The sequence below is a fragment of the Babylonia areolata genome, chromosome 23, assembly GCF_041734735.1.
Source record: "Babylonia areolata isolate BAREFJ2019XMU chromosome 23, ASM4173473v1, whole genome shotgun sequence".
Classification (NCBI taxonomy): domain Eukaryota; kingdom Metazoa; phylum Mollusca; class Gastropoda; order Neogastropoda; family Buccinidae; genus Babylonia; species Babylonia areolata.
Genome location: NC_134898.1, coordinates 36,173,272 through 36,198,271, shown reverse-complemented (window position 1 = coordinate 36,198,271; position 25,000 = coordinate 36,173,272). Strand labels below are relative to the sequence as shown.

At 43.5% G+C, this 25,000-nt stretch overlaps 1 protein-coding gene across 3 annotated transcripts in view; it reads left to right on the top strand.

Annotated features, from left to right (window-relative positions):
• Positions 1-25,000, top strand: part of LOC143297800 (uncharacterized) — a 67,269-nt gene that overhangs the window by 17,750 nt on the left and 24,519 nt on the right. The window contains exon 1 of one of the 3 annotated variants that reach the window (XM_076610301.1): positions 14,910-15,166. The exons of the other annotated variants lie outside the window; for them this stretch is intronic. The gene's annotated coding sequence lies outside the window, so the exon portion shown is untranslated. Of the gene's footprint in view, positions 1-14,909; positions 15,167-25,000 lie in introns of those variants that run through there. 3 annotated transcript variants of the gene reach the window in all.

Below are 25,000 nucleotides of genomic sequence, written 5' to 3'. Positions count from 1 at the left end.
GTATGTATGTATGTGTGTATGTGTGTATGTGTGTATGTATGTATGTATGTATGTATGTATGTATGTATGTATGTGTGTGTGTATGTATGTATGTATGTATGTATGTACTCGTGTATGTATTCATTCGTTCGTTCGTTCATTCATCCATTTATGCATTCATTTGTTTGCTTGTGTAATTGTTTGTTCGTTCACTTATATGTGTCTCTTTGTGTAGTTAAACTGTTGTTGTTTTTTATCTGATGTATAAGTTCTACCGGGTTTAGAATGACTAAGTGATTCGATGATTTATTTTACCGTTTATGTTTTACAGATAAAACAACAATAACTATTTCTGAATAAAAGCTCATTGAATAAAAGAAGAAGAACTACATACACCGAATAAAAGAAAAAGAACTACATACACCGAATAACAGAAAAAGAACTACATGTGCGAACATAAATTAATTTGCTGTAAATGTCTTCGTACCTTACCTCTCGAAGCGTGATATAGTCCATTGTTTACAGGAGATCATCTTTATGTCATTCGCCGTTGTCAGGGTAATTTGTTTGCCTGGACTGTCGTATAAGTACTAAGAAACCGTCTCTCTCTTTTAGATTCCATTCTCTCTCTCTCTGTGTCTCTGACTCTCTCTCTCTCTCTCTATCTATATTTCTATCTCTTTCTCTTTCTTTCTTTCGTGCGCGCGCGCGCATATGTGTGTAATGCACAGCCACCGTGCCTTGTGTATCTCCTGTACAGTTATACCCAAGCAACCGTTATAATGTCATGAATTAACTCGTTCAATGGTCTGTGTGTCTGAACAAAGAAACATCTGAGTCTTGGTAATTCTCTCTACCACACACACACACACACACACACGCACACACACACACACACACACACACACACACACACACACACACTTTTTCACTAGTCCCTGAATGGGAGCAGTGTAAAGCTACCTTTGACATGGATTATACAGATTTATCCAAGAACCAGTCACCATTTTTGTTAAAACCTTAAGTGCTCTCTCATATAGAAAATCAATATTCAAATCATCTAAAAATATACACAGACGGATCTGTTCTAAAAGATGGTAATTCAGGAGCGGCTTTTGTAATTCCTTCATTTAGAATAGAAAAATTATACTATATTGGTAGACAATATTCCATTTTCACAGCTGAACTTATAGCCATACTTATGACCTTAAATTATATTTCAGACATTCCGAAAACTGTAAGTGAAATTTTATTATGTGTAGACTCAAAGTCAGTATTACAAGCTATAGAATCTCCAAAATCAAAGAAGCGAATTGAGATGACAATGGAAATAAAACATATTATTCACCAACTGACAAAACAGGGCATTAAGATAACTTTCTGTTGGGTACCTTCGCACTGTGGAATATCTTCAAATGAGTGGGTAGACCAAGCAGCTAGAAGAGCAGCACGTAACTTCGAAGGCGCAATACAACTTGACATCCAGTTAGATCTGCATGAATGCATTAGTGGTATAGTAAATGTATCTAGAAATCGATTTCAGAAATTACTTATAGATTCAAATAATCAATATTACCAATGTTGTGTAAACACAAAGAATGCAGCTAATCCCAAACATTCTCTAAATTTGACACCAGCAGCACATTCAAGACAAATTACAAGTCTAATGTATAGAATTTGTTTAAATGCCTTTCGTACAAAATTTTCTAAAAATATAAAATGTATATGCGGTAAGCAAATAACTGTGAGCCATCTACTCATTCATTGTTCGAACATAAGACCGTTAATTCCAAAAGATGTAGTTGATGACTTTTCTTCCAATATTTCATTAGCCACTGAAAAGATTGTGAATGATTATTCATTGCTTAGAATGTTTTCAGAAATTTTGAACTCCAGTCCAGTTGGTATCCTCCTTTGATGTATTATAATTAATGTTTTATTAATTTTATATTTACATTGTTGTAGGTTAATACTTGTTGATATGCATATACATATTCTCCTTCCCGTGACACCTCATTCAATACACACCACAACCTCTTTAGACTTTTTCTTATAATAATATATCTTTCCTCTGATACATAACATGAACACTTTTTTACACTAATATTCACATGCATTCCCTTTCCTTTATCCACTACTTTTCTCCTTTCCGTCCAAAAACACTTATAGTGAATAGACGTTAAACTGAAGAACACACACACACACACACACACACACACACACACACACACACACACACACACACACACACACACACACACACACACACTGTGAGACACACACACACACAGCACAGCACAGCACAGCACACTGTGCGCGCGAGCGCGTGCGCACACACACACACACACACACACACACACACACACACACACACACACACACACACACACACACACACACACACACACACACACATACACAAACACACATATATAGAACAGCGCAGTACTAAGAGAGTGAGAACGAGAGAGAGACAGAGACAGAGAAATAGACAGAGACAGAGACACAGAGAGACACACACAGAGAGTGTGTCTGCATCTCTCTCTATGTCTGTTTCTGTCTCTGTCTCTCACAACATCCAATTATCAGGTCTCAGATGCTCTCTCTCTCTCTCTCTCTCACACACACACACACACACACACACACACACACACACACACACACACACACACACACACACACACACACACACACACACACACACACACACACACACACACACAAAAGCTTTAACCATGTTAAACTTATTATTTCGTTTCCATGGAGACATGAAAACATCATAAAACCTAATAACGATTCCTGTGCATCCCAGCGTGGATGCTAAGAAATAGGATAAAATGATAGATAAATAAAATATTAGGAGAAAAAAGACACGATTGTGACTCAGAACACTGAAAGCTGGGCACTTGCATTAGTTAATTCCAATGAATCGATATGTAGTGTTATTGTCCGCTGCGTAATTGTAAAGTACGTACAGTTCACATGGTACATGTTTATGTTAACAAAAGCGTTTTTGTAAAGCACCTAGAGGAGATTTCTAGACAGTGCGCTATATAAGTATCCATTATTATTATTATGGTGGGTTGATGGAAGTAAAATCATTGAAACAGTCGAGTAGGATTATTGTCTTTTCTAGCAAAGTTGTTATCGCGCGCGCGCGCGCGCACACACACACACACACACACACACACACACACACACACACACAACCACACACAGGCACGCGCGTGCACGTACACACATACATACACACACGCGCGCGCGAACACACACACGAACAGTTGTACACACACGGATACAAATATACATAATGATATATTTCCGTCGATTTTGTTTATCTTGTCACTGCAACAGCCATTGCTCAGGTTTTCAGAGAATTCGCTGTGCATCTGGAATCTTGCTGGTGCTTCGACTTTTTCGATCGTGCCTTTTGCTTTTATTCTCATTTCCGTGCAAGCTTTTGTATATATATATATATATATATATATATATATATATATATATATATATATATATATATATATATATATATATATAATGCAGCCAGAATCGTGTGCTGTTCAATCAAGGAGTGGCTTGTTTGGGATTGACTGACTTGTGGGCTGCGATAATGATCCACAGGGGAAAAATTGATAAGTTATTGCGAGCTTTCATATTATTATTTCTTAATTACACTAACGCGCGTGCGCACACACGCACACACGCACACACGCGCGCGCGCACACACACACACACACACACACACACACACACACACACACCACACACACACACACCACACGTAGAGAGAGAGAGAGAGAGAGAGAGAGAGAGCAAACAGTACAAAAGCTTCCGCAGCCCATCTGTCAAAGTGAAAAGCCGCTCAATATCGATAAGAACATCCATTGTTTTGAAGAGTGAAATTTATGACGTGGTTTTATGTTGCATGCGAAATGGATTTTAGGCTATTCAGTGAGTTCGAGAGACATACAGTCAGACAAACAGACAGAGAGAGAGAGAGAGAGAGAGAGAGAGAGAGAGAACTATGCAGCTTTCTCCTCCTGTTATATTTGTCTTGATATAAGGCAATGTGTAGGTTCGCTCCTGCACTGAAGTTGGTCATTATCACTACATTCACTTTGCCAATATCTGCGTCCAGGCTCCTATCATTTTTTGCGACAAATATTGAGAGCGTAACAACTGCAAAGAAAGCTTTACACAGCAGTTGTTAGTGGCTACACACACACACACACACACACACACACACACACACACACACACACACACACACACACACACACACACACACGTGTGCACACACACACAGTGTGGGAACGAACAATCTTAACAGGCAATATTCCACAAGAAGACACAAAGACCTGCCCGCGGAGTGAAAACAGATATGTCGTTTATTCTCGCTGAACAAAAGAAGTTGGGAGTTGGAAGAAAGAAGGAGAGAGACAAAAAAAGAAAGAAAGAAAGAACGAAACGAAAGAAAGAAAGACAGAAGGCAAGCAAGAAGGAAAAGGGGGGGGGGGGGGGGGAGGAGAGAAGGTCTGAATGCTATATGCTGGCTGGGAACGACAGGACCTAAGCGCTTGGGTTTCATTTCCTTTCGCGACAGTCCAAACACGGGACGACGTTCTCTCAGGTATATATACCCACAAGCGTGGCTGTCCCTTCCCCCCCCCCCCCCCCCCCCACCCACGGTAGAATTAGCCACGCTGTGATGGTAACTTCCTCCCCCTCACCCCCCCTCACTCACCCCACCCCACCCCCCGCTCCCCGCACCTCCCCTAAACTTCCTTCCTTCCTTCCATTGTGTCCATTTCCCTTTCTGGTTTCGTGCCAGCATAACTCATAATTAATTCTGCACCTTTTTTCTTTTTCGGGGAGGTGTTCGTGGTGGTACTGGTTGTATTTTTGTTACATCGTACTGATAGAGTTACGCTTTTGATGACCGTGTGATCAAGTTTGGTTGGAAAGGAGATTCAGTATCAGCAGCGGAAAGGAGACTTTGGGCAACAGTCTTTCTTGGCTTAGAAACCGGATGGTACTAAACAGTCCAATCAGCGAAGGGAGATCGTGTTGTTCGCACCGTCCCTCCATCAGAAAAGGGGACATACCCTTAAACCTGTCATGTTTCACCACTCTTCACCTTGTGGCTCGTACCTTTAAACCTGTCATGTTTCACCACTCTTCACCTTGTGGCTCGTACCTTTAAACCTGTCATGTTTCACCACTCTTCACCTTATGGCTCATACCTGTAAACCTGTCATGTTTCACCACTCTTCACCTTAAGGCTCATACCTTTAAACCTGTCATGTTTCATCACTCTTCACCTTGTGGCTCATACCTTTAAACCTGTCATGTTTCACCACTCTACACCTTATGGCTCGTACCTTTAAACCTGTCATGTTTCACCACTCTTCACCTTGTGGCTCATACCTTTAAACCTGTCATGTTTCACCACACTTCACCTTATGGCTCGTACCTTTAAACCTGTCATGTTTCACCACTCTTCACCTTATGGCTCGTACCTTTAAACCTGTCATGTTTCACCACTCTTCACCTTGTGGCTCGTACCTTTAAACCTGTCATGTTTCACCACTCTTCACCTTGTGGCTCATACCTTTAAACCTGTCATGTTTCACCACTCTTCACCTTATGGCTCATACCTTTAAACCTGTCATGTTTCACCACTCTTCACCTTATGGCTCATACCTTTAAACCTGTCATACGTCACCACTCCCCTTATAGTTCAGCATTTTACCATCCCAAGATGGCATGTGATAATCCCGTGTTTTTTTGTTGTTGTTCGTTTGTTGTTGTTGTTTTTAACCTGTTTTCTTTCCTGTCTTTTCCATTGTCCCGACTATTACTGAAATGATATTTAGCTACTAATGTTATATTGCCAATTTAAATGGGAAATATATCTTACTTGACTCATCCCGTACATGATGTTTTTGTTGATTTTTTTATTTCTGGTTTGCGTGGGCTTTATGAAGTTAGTGCTTGCGGAACTGGAAGTTCATTATTCTCAAGTCTGTATTTTGATATTCACGAGTAAGGACACGTCTCTGAGTATACTTTGTCGTTATTCATTTACATCTATTTATTTTTTCAAGAGCTGTTTTTAGTCACCATCTGTAAAGGCAACAAGCATACTAAAATGTTAGTTCTCTAGAAAAATCACCGGTTTTCTAATAAAAACAGAAGTCGCGGAGACTATGATTAGTACAAAGGTATGTCGTAGCGAACTGTTATTTCTTGTGTGCTGATATTTGGATCTTGATATGATGATACCAACAACAACACAATAATTGCAATCATCATCAACATCAGCATCATCGTCGCCTTCATCATCTTCACCGTATTGAAAGCAAACAGACACACATATTTATGTCCATACAAACGCTTGTAATGACTATTTCGTTCCCCTCCCTTTCCTAGACTCCCATTATGCTGTCTGTGTGTCTGTCTGTCTGTCTGTCTGTCTGTCTCTCTCTCTCTCTCTCTCATCAGTGACATATTATTGTTTCTTTATTGTACATATCACTTGACAGGCTGTTCAGCCGAAGCTATGCTTGCGATCACTTTATCCCAGAAAATGCAGAGACGGAGTTCTACCTGGCAGTTTCAGCATTATCTTTGTATTTTGTATTTCTTTTTATCACAACAGATTTCTCTGTGTGAAATTCGGGCTGCTCGCCCCAGGGAGAGCGCGTCGCTATACTACAGCGCCACCCCATTTTTTTGTTTGTATTTGTTCCTGCGTGCAGCTTTATTTGTTTTTTTTGTTCCTATCAAAGTGGATTTTTCTACAGACGTTTGCCAGGAACAACCCTTTTGTTGCCGTGGGTTCTTTTACGTGCGCTAAGTGCATGCTGAACACGGGACCTCGGTTCATCGTCTCATCCGAATGACTAGCGTCCAGACCACCATCAAGGTCTAGTGGAGGGGGAGAAAATATCGGCGGCTGAGCCGTGATTCGAACCAGCGCGCTCAGATTCTCTCTCTTCCTAGGCGGACGCGTTACCTCTAGGCCATCACTCGGCCTCAGATCCCACTGAACATGAATCACATTCATTTGACACGGTCAGGATTTTCACCCCTGTCAGCTTGATCGAATGACTAAATTAACATAGGTGGTGAGTGCACCAGCTTTTACGCCAGGGGATGAGACACCGAGGACAGGATCCTGCCAGAGCCGAAGAGATCGGATTGACTGTGGGATTTGGGGCTGAAGCTGTACCGGTCATTATGTGTGAATGCCATTCCATCATAAACATGTCATGACGGCAGGATGAAAGAAAGATTAGAAGTGTGTGTGTGTGTGTGTGTGTGTGTGTGTGTGTGTGTGTGTGTGTGTGTGTGTGTGTGTGTGTGTGTGTGTGTGTGTCTTTCATTTATGTGTACTTTTCATTCATGCATGGTTAAGGTTTTAGTTGTTTCCTTCTCAACTGATGCTTCAGGAGAAAGCTCGTAATGTGCAAAACAACAACAACAACAAATCCACCACCACCACCACCAACAACGACAAAAAACCCAACTTGCCCCAACATATGCTTTGATACTTATGTTTTAATACAATGGGAGAACGTTTGCAATCCACAAAAGTGAACAGGCCATTATGTCGTGGACGAGGACTACAGTTCCCGATCACTGAGTTAAATGCACAGTATGCACCGGCTGAATATAAGCACTGTTAAACTCCACCGCAATGACCCCCAGGGCCCACCCACACCTATACGCAGGTACACACAATGGAGGGGGTGGGGGTGGGGGAATTCTTGTGTGTTGGTGGACTATTGATGACTTGAGTATTCTGCGTCCTTTAGGTGGGATGGGATCGCTCACAGCTGGAAGCTGCCATGGATGGTAAGGGAGAGAGAGACACACAAAAACACGCACTGACACACAGACACACACAGACACACAGACACAGACACACAGACACAGACACACACACACAGACACACACACACAGACACACAGACACAGACACACAGACACACACAGACACAGACACACACACACACACACACACACACAGACACACACACACACACACACACACACACACACACACACAGACACACACACACACACACACACACACACACACACAGACACACACACACACACACACAAACACACAAACACACACACACACACACACACACAAACACACACACACACACACACACACACACACAGACACACACACACACACACACACACACACACAGACACACACACACAGACACACACACGCACTGACACACAGACACACACAGACACACAGACACACACACAGACACACACACAGACACACACACACACACACACACACACACGCACTGACACACAGACACACACACACACAGACACATACACACACACGCACTGACACACAGACACACAGACACACAGACACACACACACACACACACGCACTGACACACAGACACACACAGACACACAGACACACACACACACAGACACACACACACACACACACACACACACACACACACACACACACGCACTGACACACAGACACACACAGACACACACACACACACACACACACACACACAGACACACACACACACACGCACTGACACACACACACACACACACACACACACACACACGAGTTCAGAAAGAATAGAACCCTGAGCGCTACTCTATCCGAAACCCGTAGCTCGAACTTATTTTCTAAGAGAGCATTGTATTACCGAGTAAACCACGATCCGGCACAGCCTTTCCACTGGGGAACTGACTGATCGAACTTTATCGTCAGCCATCGACTTAAAAAAGAAAAAAAAGAAAAAAGAATCATTCCTTCCACTCACACACTTTCATAAAGATCCCCAAGTGCGCTTTTGGGTACATACAATGCGACGGGAATGAACGAGGGAAAAAAAGGATCGGAGAGACCAAAAGCACCTCAATGTTGCCGTTAATCTCCAGGGTTTTTTTTTCATGGACCAAAAGCAGAGTGTGGGGCTCGCTAACTGTGGGTGAACTGAGGTTGGCGGAGCTAAGTTGGTCGTTGAGGTCTGTGAAAAGAAAAGTGATTTACGCATGCACCCTGAAAGGAGAAGTTCAGGAATAGCGCACAGCAGTGAGCATATAAAGGGGCGGTAAACAGAAGGGCGGAGGTCGGTGGTGGAGGACGTCAGGGGGAATGGAGGGTCTTGTTAAAGGGAGCAATCCACTATTAGACACTGTCATACGAAGTGATCAACTCCCACACCTGACATCCGACAGAAAATTACGTCACCACTGAAGAGGATAAGGTTCCAACCTGTTCTCTTTTTTTTTCTTTGTGTGTTTCATCCGGTAAGGTAACTAATCCAACTGCTTACGGCATGACTATGGCCGCGTGGACATCCGTGACCTTCTGTGCACATCATTCACAACGACAGACGTTTCGGGTACACGACAATCAGTTCTCGCGGAGCTTTACGATGCAGAATCGGTGCTGTTGGATAACACTTTGAAGTGGATGTCTGCGGCGAACAACAACGGTTACAAATTCTTCGTCACTACACTTCTTGCCCTGTCCGTGTTGGTAATGAGTGGCGTACATCATTGGTCTAAAACAGATGGATAGCTCTATGGCCAGGAAGCTGAAGCCAACTAGACGCCATACTGAGACTCGTATCCGGCTGTCAGTCCGTTGTGAAGTCGTCTGCTAACTTATGGTAGTTTATGAACTGTAACCGTGTGTCTCCAATGAAATCGTATTATGCCTTCCCCCATGACATACCAAATGTTGTGTCTTTATTGCTATTTGCCATTGGTTTATTTGCAAACGTTATTTCAGGAAAACAGTGCAGTGACACGTAGCGCAAGCTTGCTGTGGAGACACACACAGGAATCTCAGCTTAACTAACACCGCGAGCAAGTGAAAGCTTGCCGTGAAGCAGTCATCGTAACCAGCTGAGCGCTCGGCTACATATATGAAGTTACTGCTTCGCGCTGTACTGACACGAGTGGCAAAATGGCTGATTGAACACTTCCGCGTACAGCTGGAACAATGTAAGACCGCAAGTGCTACACTGATTTCCGTACAACACCTCGATGTTTTCTTCTTCTTTTTTTTTTTTTCTTCTTCTTTCGTGGACTGCGACTTCCACCTTCACTCGTATACATGGGTGAGCTTTTACGTGTATGACCTTTTTTTTTTAGCCCCGCCATGTTAGCAGTCATACTCCGTTTTCGGAGGGAATCCCGCTGTTTTGAAATTCCATTAGTTATTCACGAGTAGAAACAAACGTTTGTTAATTCGTTTACCTTAAGTTCTATTGAATGCTTTCTGATTTACCTCTTCTTGTGAATATGTGTAATTTACATTTAGGATAAATACCCATCCTCTTCCAGTGTGTAAACTATAAACAGAACTGAATCTTTGATATACCACTTGATAAACTCGTTTTCGCCCCTCCAATTGTATCTTTCAACCAAGCATTTGGAATGACCATCGTGAACACAATACCAAATATGTTTCTTTTTTTTTTCTTTTTCTTAGTTACATAGAAATATATAACATTTTCATGTACCTGTACCTGTATGGGTTTCCCTGGAAACATGTCTTATCCTAACGTAGAGCCCTGACACCTTCTTCTTCTTCTTCTGCGTTCGTGAGCTGCAACTCCCACGTTCACTCGTATATACGTGAGTGGGCTTTTAAGTGTATGACCGTTTTTAACCCGCCATGTAGGCAGCCATACTCCGCTTTCGGGGATGTGCATGCTGGGTATGTTCTTGTTTCCATAACCCACCGAACGCTGACATGGATTACAGGATCTTTAACGTGCGTATTTGATCTGCTTACGTATACACACGAAGGGGGTTCAGGCACTGGCAGGTCTGCACATATGTTGACCCGGGAGATCGTAAAAATCTCCACCCTTTACCCACCAGGCGCCGTCACCGTGATTCGAACCCGGAACCCTCAGATTAAAAGTCCAACTCTTTAACCATTCGGTTATTGCGACCGTCGAGCCCTGACACCGAATCGCACGCTGGTATCGCAGGAGTCACCCTGGCCAGTCGTTCGACGGTGTCTGACAGTCGATCAGCTCCTTTAGCTAATTCAACGAGGCCACGATGGAAGAGAGATCAGGTGTTCCCAGATGTCTTTCAGCTGGCCGTCGGCTTTCGGTTTGCTTTGTGTGTTTGCTGTGTCTCGATGCACAACTAACACTGACAAACATTTCCTTTTGTGTGTGTGTGTGTGTGTGTGTGTGTGTGTGTGTTGCTATTGTTCATGTCAAACTTTGCCTTTTTCACAGACGTCGTTAGCTGGAATCTATCGCTTTAAGTTGAATATGAATAGTGCATCATGAGCCAGTTATCTAAGCTACATTACGCGCTTTTGAAGAGCATACTATTGTCAGAGTGAAATTGGAAATGAATCATGTAGCGCTTAGAATTGAATACACAAAATGGTATTCCATTTGTGAAAAATAATGCACAACACGTACTTGGATGCGTTCAAAGAAATGGGCAATGTATTTCGAAATATTCGATTTTGTTTGGGAAAAAAATAAGGAAAAAAGTTCTTTTGAGTTTAAAGATCACACATTTCTTGTAATGGTGGCGTTGGATTTGATTTGTTGGAAGTGAAACATTAATTTCCTCTCTCTTGATTTCATTAAAAGAAAACAATTAAAAGAGACCATGTCATTAAATAAATCAAGAAATGTATCCGGTATAAAAAAGATAAAACGAAATAATGATAACAACAACAATGTAGACAATTGAAAGACGCATGCAAGCACGCATGCACATACATAAATACATACATACATATATATATATATTCAAAACACACACACGTGCTCGCGCGCGCGAGCTCGTACGCACGCACGCACGCACATACACGCGCATGCACCAACAAACACACGCATACATACACACACTACTCACGCATTCACACACACACACACACACACACACACACACACACACACACACACACACACACACACACACACCAACGCGCACATACACACATGAACGCAGATCAACAATCGAACAAAACAAACAAACCACAACATTACACGACAAGACAGTTCATGCGAAACATTTTTTCGAAGAAACATTGTGCATAATATATACAGATTGTATATATATATATATATAAAGAAAGAAGGAAAGAACGCATTCAAAAACCATATCACCCCCTTACCGGCAATAAACAGATTTATGGCGCAACTCAACTGGCAGAGCCAATGAGATACGTGACACCAACACATGCACGTGCACGCAGAAACTGGATTTTGATACATGTCAACTCTATGAAACTGGATTTGAATGCATGTTAACTCTATGAAACTGGATTTGGATGCATGTTAACTCTATGAAACTGGATTTGGATGCATGTCAACTCTATGAAACTGGATTTGGATGCATGTTAACTCTATGAAACTGGATTTGGATGCATGTTAACTCTATGAAACTGGATTTGAATGCATGTTAACTCTATGAAACTGGATTTGGATGCATGTTAACTCTATGAAACTGGATTTGAATGCATGTGAACTCTATGAAACTGGATTTGGATGCATGTGAACTCTATGAAACTGGATTTGAATGCATGTTAACTCTATATGAAACTGGATTTGGATGCATGTTAACTCTATGAAACTGGATTTGGGTGCATGTTAACTCTATGAAACTGGATTTGGATGCATGTGAACTCTATGAAACTGGATTTGAATGCATGTTAACTCTATGAAACTGGATTTGGATGCATGTTAACTCTATGAAACTGGATTTGATTGCATGTCAACTCTATGAAACTGGATTTGAATGCATATTAACTCTATGAAACTGGATTTTGATACATGTCAACTCTATGAAACTGGATTTGAATGCATGTTAACTCTATGAAACTGGATTTGGATGCATGTTAACTCTATGAAACTGGATTTGAATGCATGTTAACTCTATGAAACTGGATTTGGATGCATGTGAACTCTTTGGACTGAGTTTATGGACTGTCTCCCGGGACTCTGTGTGTGTGTGTGTGTGTGTGTGTGTGTGTGTGTGTGTGTGTGTGTGCTGTGCTATGGTGTGCCGTGCCGTGCCGTGCCGTGCCGTGCTGTGCTGTGCTGTGTGTGTGTGTGTCTTCCTGTCGCCTTTTCCGTGTGTGCGATTTATCATTTTGGTTAATTGATTGATTAATCATTTATTAGCCTCCACCCCACCCCACCCCCTCTATCACACTTTAACTGTACTCTACTGTGCTGTACTGCACTGTACTGTACTGTACAACACTGCCTTATACTGTACTCTTCTGTGCTATACATAGCTGTACTGTACTTAACTGCACTGTGCTGTATTGTCCTGCGTCGTGCCGTGCCGTGCCGTGCCGTGCCGTGCCGTGATGTGCTGTGCAGTACTGTACTGTACTGTACTGTACTGCACTCTACTGTGCTATACTTAACTGTACTGTACTTCACTACACTGTGCTGTATTGTCCTGCGCCGTGCTATGCTGTGCTGTGCTGTGCTGTGCTGTGCTGTGTTGCACTGTGCTGTGCTGTGCTATGTTGTGCTGTGCTGTGCTGTGCTGTGCTGTGCTGTGCTGTGCTGTGCTGTGCTATGTTGTGCTGTGCTGTGCTGTGCTGTGCTGTGCTGTGCTGTGCTGTGCTGTGCTGTACTGTGCCATACTGCACTGTACTCGCGGTGTACTGCCGCACTGTACTGTACCGAACTATACTGTATCGCATTGTACTGTATTCTACGATGTACACTATACTGCACTGTACTGCACTTTTCAGTGTACTGTGTTGTGTTGCGTTGGTTGTAATAATTATGAAGTGTTGTGTTATATTTTATGGAAGCCTGCTGTGAGAGTAATTCATTAGACATAGCTGCGCTTTATCGTTTGAAAGCACGAGCACGTTGCGTGTGTGTGTGTGTGTGGGGGGGGGGGGGGGGGGTAGGTGTGTGTGTGTTTGTGTATTTGTGTGTGCGTGTGCGTGTGGCTGTGTTTTAGATAGGTTATTTACTTAAACTCTTGCGGCTTCTATCGGAACCAAGCACAACAGTCCACAAATCCCACCCTGTTTACCGAGTTCAAGTGTCCGCCACTTGAAAGAGGCGTCTCTCAGTGTGAGTGTCTCTGTGTCTCTCTTGTCTCTTCTCGACTCTCTCTCTCTCTCTCTGTTCCTCTCTCTCTCTCTGCCTCTCTCTCTCTCTGCCCCTCTCTCTGCCTCCCCCTTCCCCTCTGTCCCTATCTCTCTGTGCCTCTCTCTCTCTCTCTGCCTCCCCCTCTCTCTCATTCTATCTCTGTCTGCCTCTCTCTCTCTCTGCCTCCCTCTCTCTCTTTCTCTCTCCCCCTCGCTCTCCCCCCTCTCTCTCTGCCTCTCCCTCTCTCTCTGCCTCTACGTGTTGACTGATCTCAGCTGTCAACCCTCCCCGAGTCTGTATGTCTTTGTGGCACACACATATTTACTTAGTGAACCGGATTTGATTTACTGTTTGTTTACCCGTGTGTCAACTGGTGGGAGACGCTTGACTGTAATCACTTCACGTCTGTTTGTCTTGTCTCTTTTGTTTTTCTGCCTCTATCGTTTACCTTTTTTTTATGTACGTCCATTTGATTTGCATGTACAGCGATGGCAGATTGTAAGACTGTGTGCTTCAGCGTAAAATCTCCAACATTGAGAAAAATGCTCTGTGTGTGTGTGTGTGTGTGTGTGTGTGTGTGTGTGTGTGCGTGTGTCTGTGTCTGTGTGTGCCTTGCACACCTCAAGAGCCGTTACCCTCAAGTCAAGGCGGAGTGAGTACCGACCGCCGGTACCTACGGGTCACTCAGTAACAACCCAATAAAACACGGGTACCCTCTCCAGGCGTCATTTCGAGATGATTGACAGAACCTGCCGGCCACTCGCTGATGTTCTTCACCTGCCGGCCAACACACACACTCTTCCTGAAGCCGTTCTGATCTTGGCAGAGAGTGGAGGGAACTCTCAGTTCATGACTGTGTGCAGGACTATTTGGTGTGGAGAGTGCTCATGGAGCATAGCTGTTTAGCCTGCAGGACGATGTTTTTTTGGGGGAGGGCTGAGAGTGGAGTGGAGAGTCCTCACGTGTCCTTGACTGTGTACAGGACTGTTTGGCCTGTGAGCGGAGAGAGTCCTCACAGAGCAGAACGGTGTATGCACAGGACTTCATGGCCGGTGAGTGGTGTGGAGAGTCCTCACAGAAAACAGACTTTATACAGGACGTTTGGCCTGTTAATAGTGTAGAGAATCCTCATGGAGTGTACCTATATACATGACGTTTTAGCCTGAGAATGGTTTGGAGAGTCCTCACAGTCATTGACTGTACACAGGACGTTTGACCTGTTAGTGGTGTGGAGAGTCCTCACAGTCATTGACTGTACACAGGACGTTTGGCCTGTTAGTGGTGTGGAGAGTCCTCACACAAAATGACTGTACACAGGACGTTTGGCCTGTTAGTGGTGTGGAGAGTCCTCACAGTCATTGACTGTACACAGGACGTTTGGCCTGTTAGTGGTGTGGAGAGTCCTCACAGTCATTGACTGTACACAGGACGTTTGGCCTGTTAGTGGTGTGGAGAGTCCTCACAGTCATTGACTGTACACAGGACGTTTGGCCTGTTAATGGTGTGGAGAGTCCTCATTCAACATGACTGTACACAGGACGTTTGGCCTGTTAATGGTGTGGAGAGTCCTCACAGTCATTGACTGTACACAGGACGTTTGGCCTGTTAGTGGTGTGGAGAGTCCTCACAGTCATTGACTGTACACAGGACGTTTGGCCTGTTAGTGGTGTGGAGAGTCCTCACAGTCATTGACTGTACACAGGACGTTTGGCCTGTTAGTGGTGTGGAGAGTCCTCATTCAACATGACTGTACACAGGACGTTTGACCTGTTAGTGGTGTGGAGAGTCCTCACAGTCATTGACTTACACAGGACGTTTGGCCTGTTAGTGGTGTGGAGAGTCCTCACAGTCATTGACTTACACAGGACGTTTGGCCTGTTAGTGGTGTGGAGAGTCCTCACACAAAATGACTGTATACAGGACGTTTGGCCTGTTAGTGGTGTGGAGAGTCCTCACAGTCATTGACTGTACACAGGACGTTTGGCCTGTTAGTGGTGTGGAGAGTCCTCACAGTCATTGACTGTACACAGGACGTTTGGCCTGTTAGTGGTGTGGAGAGTCCTCATTCAACATGACTGTACACAGGACGTTTGGCCTGTTAGTGGTGTGGAGAGTCCTCATTCAACATGACTGTACACAGGACGTTTGGCCTGTTAGTGGTGTGGAGAGTCCTCACAGTCATTGACTGTACACAGGACGTTTGGCCTGTTCGTGGTGTGGAGAGTCCTCACAGTAAATGACTGTACACAGGACGTTTGGCCTGTTCGTGGTGTGGAGAGTCCTCACAAAACACGACTATGTACAGTACTTGTTTTTGGCCTGCGAGTGGTGTGGTGATTCATCACATGATATACCTATGTATATGACTTTTGGTCTGTGAGTTGTGTGAGCAGTCATCACATGATATACCTATGTATATGACTTTTGGTCTGTGAGTGGTGTGAGCAGTCATCACATGATATACCTATGTATGTGACTTTTGGTCAGTGAGTTGTGTAGAGAGTCCTCACGGTATAACAGTGTACAGGACTTCATGGCCTGTGAGTGGTGTGAACAGTCATCACAAAACATGACCATGTACAGTACTTTTGGCATGTGAGTCGTGCGGAGAGTCCTCATAGAATATGCTTTTGTACTGGACATAAAAAATTTTTGGCATGTGAGTACTGAGAAAAGTCCCCACAAAACAATTCTGCGCAGTAATTGTGGCCTTTGAGTGGCATGTGGATTCCTTACATGATAAACCTATGTACAGGACTTTTGGCCAGTGAGTGTTGAGAAATGTCCTCATAAAACATTACTTTGTACAGTACCTTTAGTCCGTGACTGGTGTGAAAAGTCCTTACATAATATACCTAGATACAGGACTTTTGGCCAGCGAGTGTTGAGAAATGTCCTCATAAAACATTACTTTGCACAGTACCATTAGTTCCTGACTGGTGTGAAAAGTCCTTACATAATATACCTATGTACAGGACTTTCGGCCAGTGAGTGTTGAGAAATGTCCTCATAAAACATTACTTTGTACAGTACCTTTAGTCCGTGACTGGTGTGAAAAGTCCTTACATAATATACCTATGTACAGGACTCTCGGCCTGCGACATGGTGTACGTGGCTTAACTGGTGGGCTGACTGATGTCAAGATGAAGAAAATAAGAAAGGTGCAAACGAGAAAAGGAAAGACGCTAAGGAAAGAAATGATGGAGCAAAGAAAGAAAGAAAGACGGTAATTAAGACGGACAATCATAAAGAAAGAAAAGAACAGTATATCCGAAAAGTCGATAATAACCCACAGTTTGTGCAACAAATTGTACAGTTCACCATTCAGTACAGAATGGATATTCAGCGTACATTACCATCAATTTCAGTTGAATCTGAGCTCGTATTTTTCCCCCAGCTGGTTTACCCATGGGTAAGCAAAAACTCGCAACTTGTGTGTGCATAACTACATAATAATTATTCTAATGATTTCTACCAAATTTCAAGTACACGATCTATACTTTAGCGGGACAATAGACACACTAACCAACAACATTTCGGTTCATTCGAAGGCTTTGTATTATGCTGTGGCCGTACAAAATGCCCTTTGCTTTCAATTGATGGACACAGATATCAACGATTTCTGTCCGTTTCCTTCGCTGTTTGATTGATCGTGACATTTACTGAGAGCACGCGCTGTTTGTCTTAACTTGTTAATTATTTTGCAGTAAATGTTCTGAAGTATTTCCTTTAAAAGCATTATAATGGCTTTTATTTTGGCGATCGATTCTCTCTGTCTCTCTCTCTGTCTCTGTCTCTCTGTCTCTCTCTCTCTCTCTCTCTCAAACACACACGTACACACAAGCGCACATACACAACGGATACACCTCACTCTCGCACGTACACACTGTCACGAACAAACACAGACATGCAAGCGCAAAGAGCGAGAGAGAGCGAGAGAGAGAGAAAGGGGGGGGGAGGGAGAGAGAGAGAAAGGGAGAGAGAGAGAGGGCGAGAGAATAGGAGTAGGTAAAATATGAAGAGACAGAGGGAAAGAGGGAATGGAGGGGGGATGGGGGGGGGGGGGGACAGATATAGATAGATACAGAGGGGGTAGAGATAAGAACACACACCATACAGGTATTTTACGTAAATCCCACACTCACACTAATTACAAAGTCAGACTGAAAATGTGCATAATGAAACTCCAACACACCACACCACACCACTTCACACACAGACACACACACACACACACACACACACACACACACACACACACACACACACACACACCACACACACACACACACACACACACACACACACACACACACACACACACACACACACACACACACACCACACACACACACACACACACACACACACATACATACCACACACACACACACACACACACACACACACACACACACACACAGAGAAGAATAAAAAGAAGAGTTCCGTAAGCTATGCAACAGACAAACAAAGCGATGTAAACTGTAAATTTCCCTGCATTAGACAGTTCATTCAAGTGTCGCCAATGTGAATACGGTTGTGGTGTCTGTGGGGGCGGGAGGGGGGGGGACTGAATCATGGGTGGGGGAGGGAAGGGGGCGTAGTGGGAATGGAGAGGGCGCTCAGTTTCAGTTTGAAAGGGACAGCAACGTGAGTGTTGCCAACTGTACGTTCGAAAAGAAATCAACCAGGTAATTAAGCACAGGTCGTTTTATGTGCAGGGTCGTAATACCGTGCGTTGCTTTCAAGTCAGGTCACGTCTCTCAGCAGTGTGGAAAATGAAGAACACGTGGTGTGAGGACACTGAAAGAGTGGTCATGAGTGGTGTTCGTCATGTGAAAACCCGTTCTCTCTCTCCCTCTCTCTCTCTCTCTCTCTCTCTGTGTGTGTGTGTAGACACACAGCCAGAGAGAGAGAGAGAGAGACTGAGAGAGAGAGAGAGTCAAGACTTCAAGACTCGACTGATATTATGACGCAAGAAAGATGCTCACTGACACCCGCACGTGAAAGAACATGCGGCCTCTCTTCCCTCCCACCCCAGTACATAATCACGGTTTTCACAGCCTTTACTCCGCACTTAATAAGGAATTCACAGCTATGGTAATCTGCACACACACACACACACACACACACACAGATTCCGAACGTGATGTTCGTCCACGTGCTTGAACAAGGCTGCGTGTGTGAGCGCACGTGCACACGTGTGCGTGCTGTCGGAGGTAGGGCACGGACTCACGTGCATTGCTCAATCATGGCGTGGTACTAGAGCTTCCATATCCGTCCATTAATTAGCATCACCACCTAATCTTTATCTTTTAAGTGTCGCCGGGCGTCAACAGATATCGAGCACGCGCGCGCGTGCTGTCGGTCCTCCGATACTAACCATCTCTAAGTTACCCTGCGCACGCGATACTGCATGCAGCCACACACGTGAATGGGTTTGGTGGCACTAGCGCATTGTCTTCACTGATTAACAGTGGAGCACCGTCTGACCCCTACCCCTGTCAACGCTGTGTCTGACTCCATTATATCTGTGACACTGTTTGAATACAGCGTGTTTCTGGGGAGTGTGCTGTTGCAGTGTGTGTGTGTGTTCACTAACTGAGGCGATGTCATTTTAAGGGACTGCAGTCATGTCAAAGAGACAGCAGCTATAAATTATTATCAAAAGGGACAGCAGTCATACTCTTTGCAAAATTCATCAGCTTTTACCTTCAAGCAAACGCTTTTGTGTTCCGAAATTGATTTATCTTATTGGAGATAATAAAGTACTCTGCATTCTGTGAGCCGACGTCGTTCCTGGGTTGTGTGTTCATCTGTTAGGGTGGTAAGAAACGATCTTTCTCATGTTTGTTTTACTTATATGTCCAATTAGTTAACACGTGAGTTAGAGCTGTTGGTGTGGTGGTGGTGTATTTTTCCTGATGGGTCCACTATGCTGGTTACAGATTGTTCTTCATTTTTGTTTCATGATACTCAGTGGTTTGTGAAAATCCCACCAGAAAGATAAGTGACAAGACGCTGGTTGAATTTCAGATCAAAATTATTCCCTCAAGATTGGCACAGAGGGGTGGCAACCTTTTAGATTGAAATACTGGTTTTTGTTGTCGTTGGAGAAACAGGCCTTGACTGAAAACGAAAGCGTCTAGTGATGTCTGAACAGAAAGTTACCACGATATCAAGATGTTGTCATCTGCACAGACACACACACACACAAAAATGCTCCAGAGCACAAAGAATATGACTCTTGTGTCACATAATTATTCAGTTAATTGCTTAGAATTACACGCTCGAGTTACCTGTAAACTGAAAACCGTGTTATCGATTTGAACGAGGTCACGCTTCAACTTGCAGCAGGTCACATCTTTCCCACGCTCCACGCATGGCTGCCGGAGGACTTGTACATACCTGTGTTAGTGTTTCGCTATCACTGATGCAAATCCTAACATGCTCTGCTAGTGCTTCACTGTTACTGATGCAAATCCTAACCGTTCGTGTTTCACTGTCACTGATGCAAATCCTGTGTACACATCTCTATTCGTGTTTCACTGTCACTGAAGCAAATCCTGTGTACACACCTCTCTATTCGTGTTTCACTGTCACTGATGCAAATCCTGTGTACACATCTCTATTCGTGTTTCACTGTTAGTGATGCAAATCCTGTGTACACATTTCTATTCGTGTTTCACTGTCACTGATGCAAATCCAATGTACACGTCTCTATTCGTGTTTCACTGTCACTGACGCAAATCCTAACATGCTCTGCTCGTGTTTCACTGTCACTGACGCAAATCCTAACCGTTCGTATTTCACTGTCACTGAGGCAAATCCTGTGTACACATCTCTGTTCGAGTTTCACTGTCACTGATGTAAATCCTTTGTACACATCTCTATTCGAGTTTCACTGTCACTGATGCAAATCCTGTGTACACATCTCTATTCGAGTTTCACTGTCACTGATGCAAATCCTGTGTATGCATCCCTGTTCGTGTTTTTACTGTTACTGAAGCAAATCCTGTGTACACATCTCTATTCGTGTTTCACTGTTAGTGATGCAAATCCTGTGTACACATCTGTATTCGTGTTTCACTGTCACTGATGCAAATCCTGTGTACACATCCCTGTTCGGGTTTTCACTGTTAGTGATGCAAATCTTGTGTACACATCCCTGTTCGTGTTTTCACTGTCATTGATGCAAATCTTGTGTACACATCACTATTCGAGTTTCACTGGTACTGATGCAAATCCAGTGTACACATCTCTATTCGTGTTTCACTGTCACTGAAGCAAATCCTGTGTACACACCTCTCTATTCGTGTTTCACTGTCACTGATGCAAATCCTGTGTACACATCTCTATTCGTGTTTCACTGTTAGTGATGCAAATCCTGTGTACACATTTCTATTCGTGTTTCACTGTCACTGATGCAAATCCAATGTACACGTCTCTATTCGTGTTTCACTGTCACTGACGCAAATCCTAACATGCTCTGCTCGTGTTTCACTGTCACTGACGCAAATCCTAACCGTTCGTATTTCACTGTCACTGAGGCAAATCCTGTGTACACATCTCTGTTCGAGTTTCACTGTCACTGATGCAAATCCTGTGTACACATCTCTATTCGAGCTTCACTGTCACTGATGCAAATCCTGTGTATGCATCCCTGTTCGTGTTTTTACTGTTACTGAAGCAAATCCTGTGTACACATCTCTATTCGTGTTTCACTGTTAGTGATGCAAATCCTGTGTACACATCTGTATTCGTGTTTCACTGTCACTGATGCAAATCCTGTGTACACATCCCTGTTCGGGTTTTCACTGTTACTGATGCAAATCTTGTGTACACATCACTATTCGAGTTTCACTGGTACTGATGCAAATCCTAACAGTTTGCTTCATAGTCATTATCATAGGCTACAGTGTGAAGGAGCATGGTGTCGTTTGACTGAATCGAGAACATGGTATCAACTTGCAGACGGATGTTGCTAATCACAAAGTATTGACGGTCCGCTGTGTTGGTGTTGATGATGGTGTCGTGATTTGCACCCTGTGTGTGTGTGGTGTATGGGGAGACTGTGGTTGGTGGGTTGGTGGGTTGGTTGGCTGGTTGACTGGTTGGTTGAGTTGCCGATAACAGGATCCAGGGACAACAGGAAGGCGTTAGCGTGATTGTGGACATTTTTTTCTTCTTTTTTTTTCGCCGGAAAAGAAGCAGACAAACGATATTGCGCAAGACACATTCTTCGTCCTCTGTCCGTCTGTCTGTTGCGCAGGCTGAGTCTTCCTGTCTCTGTTTGTCTTGTATGTCTGTCTGTCTGTCTGTGCGTCAGTCCCCCCGCAGACCCCCCCACCCCCCTCCCTTTTTTGTCTCTCTCTGTGTCTTTCTCTCTCTCTGCGTCTTTACCATTCTCTTTTTAGTGCATTATGTTTTCAGAGTTCAATGATAGATTGTTTGCTTTTAGTCTGTTCATGACGGTTAAGTCTGTATGACTAATTGCGAACGAAATGTTCAGAGTTATTGAATAGCAGAAGTCATCATAGGAACTTTTTTTTTCATAACAACTTATGGAGAAAGAAAAAAAACCGATAGAAGGAAGGAAAGAAAGAAGAACATGAGGACGAAAAAAAAAGGTAACAAGGAGTAGGCGGAAGAAGAACGAGAACAACAAGAAGAGAAGGGATTAGATAAGAGGAAGAAGAGAGAATGGGACAAATAAAAAAAAGAAAAGAAAAAGAAAATAAAGAACAGTAACAAGAAGAACGAGAAGAGCAGAGAGTAGAGAAGAAGAAGGGAGTATAGGATTTAAAAGAAGATTATATATATATATATATATATATATATATATATATATATATATATATATATGTGGAAAGAAGAAGAACAACAAGAAGATGACCAAGAACAAGAAGAGAAGGGAGTAAGGGATGAATAATAATAATAAAAAGAATAAATAAAACAAAGAAGACAATTATTATTCGCAATGATTCAGTGATACAGCAACAAAGCTACATTACCTTGTGTGCCGTGGAGTCACGCTGTACTAACGACACGTGTCAAAAGTTGAGAAGAAGAAAAAAAAAAGTCTTGATTGCGTGGAACAGAAAACGTGGGAGTTCCCGCGTCGCCATCAATTAGTAAGTGGTGCGTTTACGTGCGTGAGGCACAGGAAGGGGGATTGATTGGGGGGTGCGGGACCGGGGAAATATAGAATGCAGGGGGGGAGGGGGGGGGGGGAAGAGGGGGAGGCTGGATCCGTGGAGATTTTGTCCGTTCTACTGTCGTCGGCACGGTTTCTCGTCTGCTGCCGAAATCTGATGACTCTCGGACAGAAAATGTGAGCAGTCTCCAAGGATCAGTCCGCCGCCTCGGGTTTCTGAAAAAAGAAAAAAGAAAAAAAAAAAAGATAGCTCTGTCTTTGTTGTTGTTGCTGTTGTTGTTTTGTTTGTTTGTTTGTATCTCTCCCTCTCTCTCTCTCACTGGCTGTCTGTTTGTCTGTCTGTCTCTCTTTCTCGTGTTTGTTTTTGCATTCCTTTGTGGATTGGACTCAGTCCAGCCAGCTGATGTTAAACAATACCAAAGAGAAGTAGCTCTCTCCATCTACAAGGTACACAGCTTCAAGCGAATGCTGCTTATGCTAGAACACAGGTAAATACAAGGTGCATTGGAACAAACCTTCAAAAAGGAAACACCGGGGTTATTTTCTTTTTTTATACCTATCAGTCTACATTGTTCTTTCATTTTCCAGTTGATGTTAGTTTTAAATCCTGTCGACCGGAAGCCCACACGATCAATTAAAGTTAATTTGAAACAAAAATATCGGTCAGTCAAACCTCTAAGGCTGAGATCATTATCGCCAGCCGAATCTTGGAACTTGTAATTAACCATTTCCCAACTGAAAACATTCCCCGTCCCCATGAACTTCCACGGGCTTTCCTGAAATAAACTTGTCTTGTCTTGTCTTGTCCTGTCTTGTCTTGTCTTGTCTTGTATTGTCCTGTCCTATCTTGCCTTTGTCTTGTCTTGTCCTGGCCTGTCTTCCCTTGTCCTGTCCTGTCCTGTCCTGTCTTGCCTTGTCTTGTCTGGTCCTGTCTTGTCCTGTCTTGCCTTGTCTTGTCTGGTCATGTCTTGTCCTGTCCTGTCTTGCCTTGTCTTGTCTTGTCTTGTCTTGTCTTGTCCTGTCCTGTCTCGTCCTGTCTTGTCTTGACTTGTCTCGTCCTGTCCTGTCTTGTCTTGTCTTGTCTTGTCTGGTCCTGCCTTCCTCTACACAGACCTGTGACGATGAAGTCTTCAGACCTGGGTTATTAATGAAAAGAACATCAGCGACCTCCCTGTTCGATCAGCAGCGGTAATGACCGAGCGTTCCACCCGGAGACATTGATTAACCTCTCACCAACCAGCGAAAATTCGGTTAACTGGAATTCATTAATTAATTAAACGAGACATCAGTCCCAAATTGATATACCTCACTACGTATTGCGAAATCAGCACAAACAACACACGGTGTTAAACTTTTCACGTTTTGTTGGTGTTGGTTTTGTGTGTGTGGAAAACTCAGTCATTCAAAAAACAACCCCAATACTATAGCAGTGTCCATTCTGTACATGTGCAAGAATTTACGTTCCTGAAGATGGCGTGCTTCATGATTTTTTCCCCAGTTGTTCCAGGAATCGTGGGTAATATTTAGAATTCAGTCGCCAACAGGATTTCCTTTCCGGTTTTCCAGCGGTTTTATTTCCCTGCTATATTTCCTTTCGTGCACACAGCTCATGTGCACTCGTGCGCACGTGCATGCATATTTTAACATAAATTGCTGTCTTGCTTATTTATCTCTCTCGTGATTTTTTTCTGTCTTTGTTCTTTATTGTAAACATGTTGTACCTCTCTGA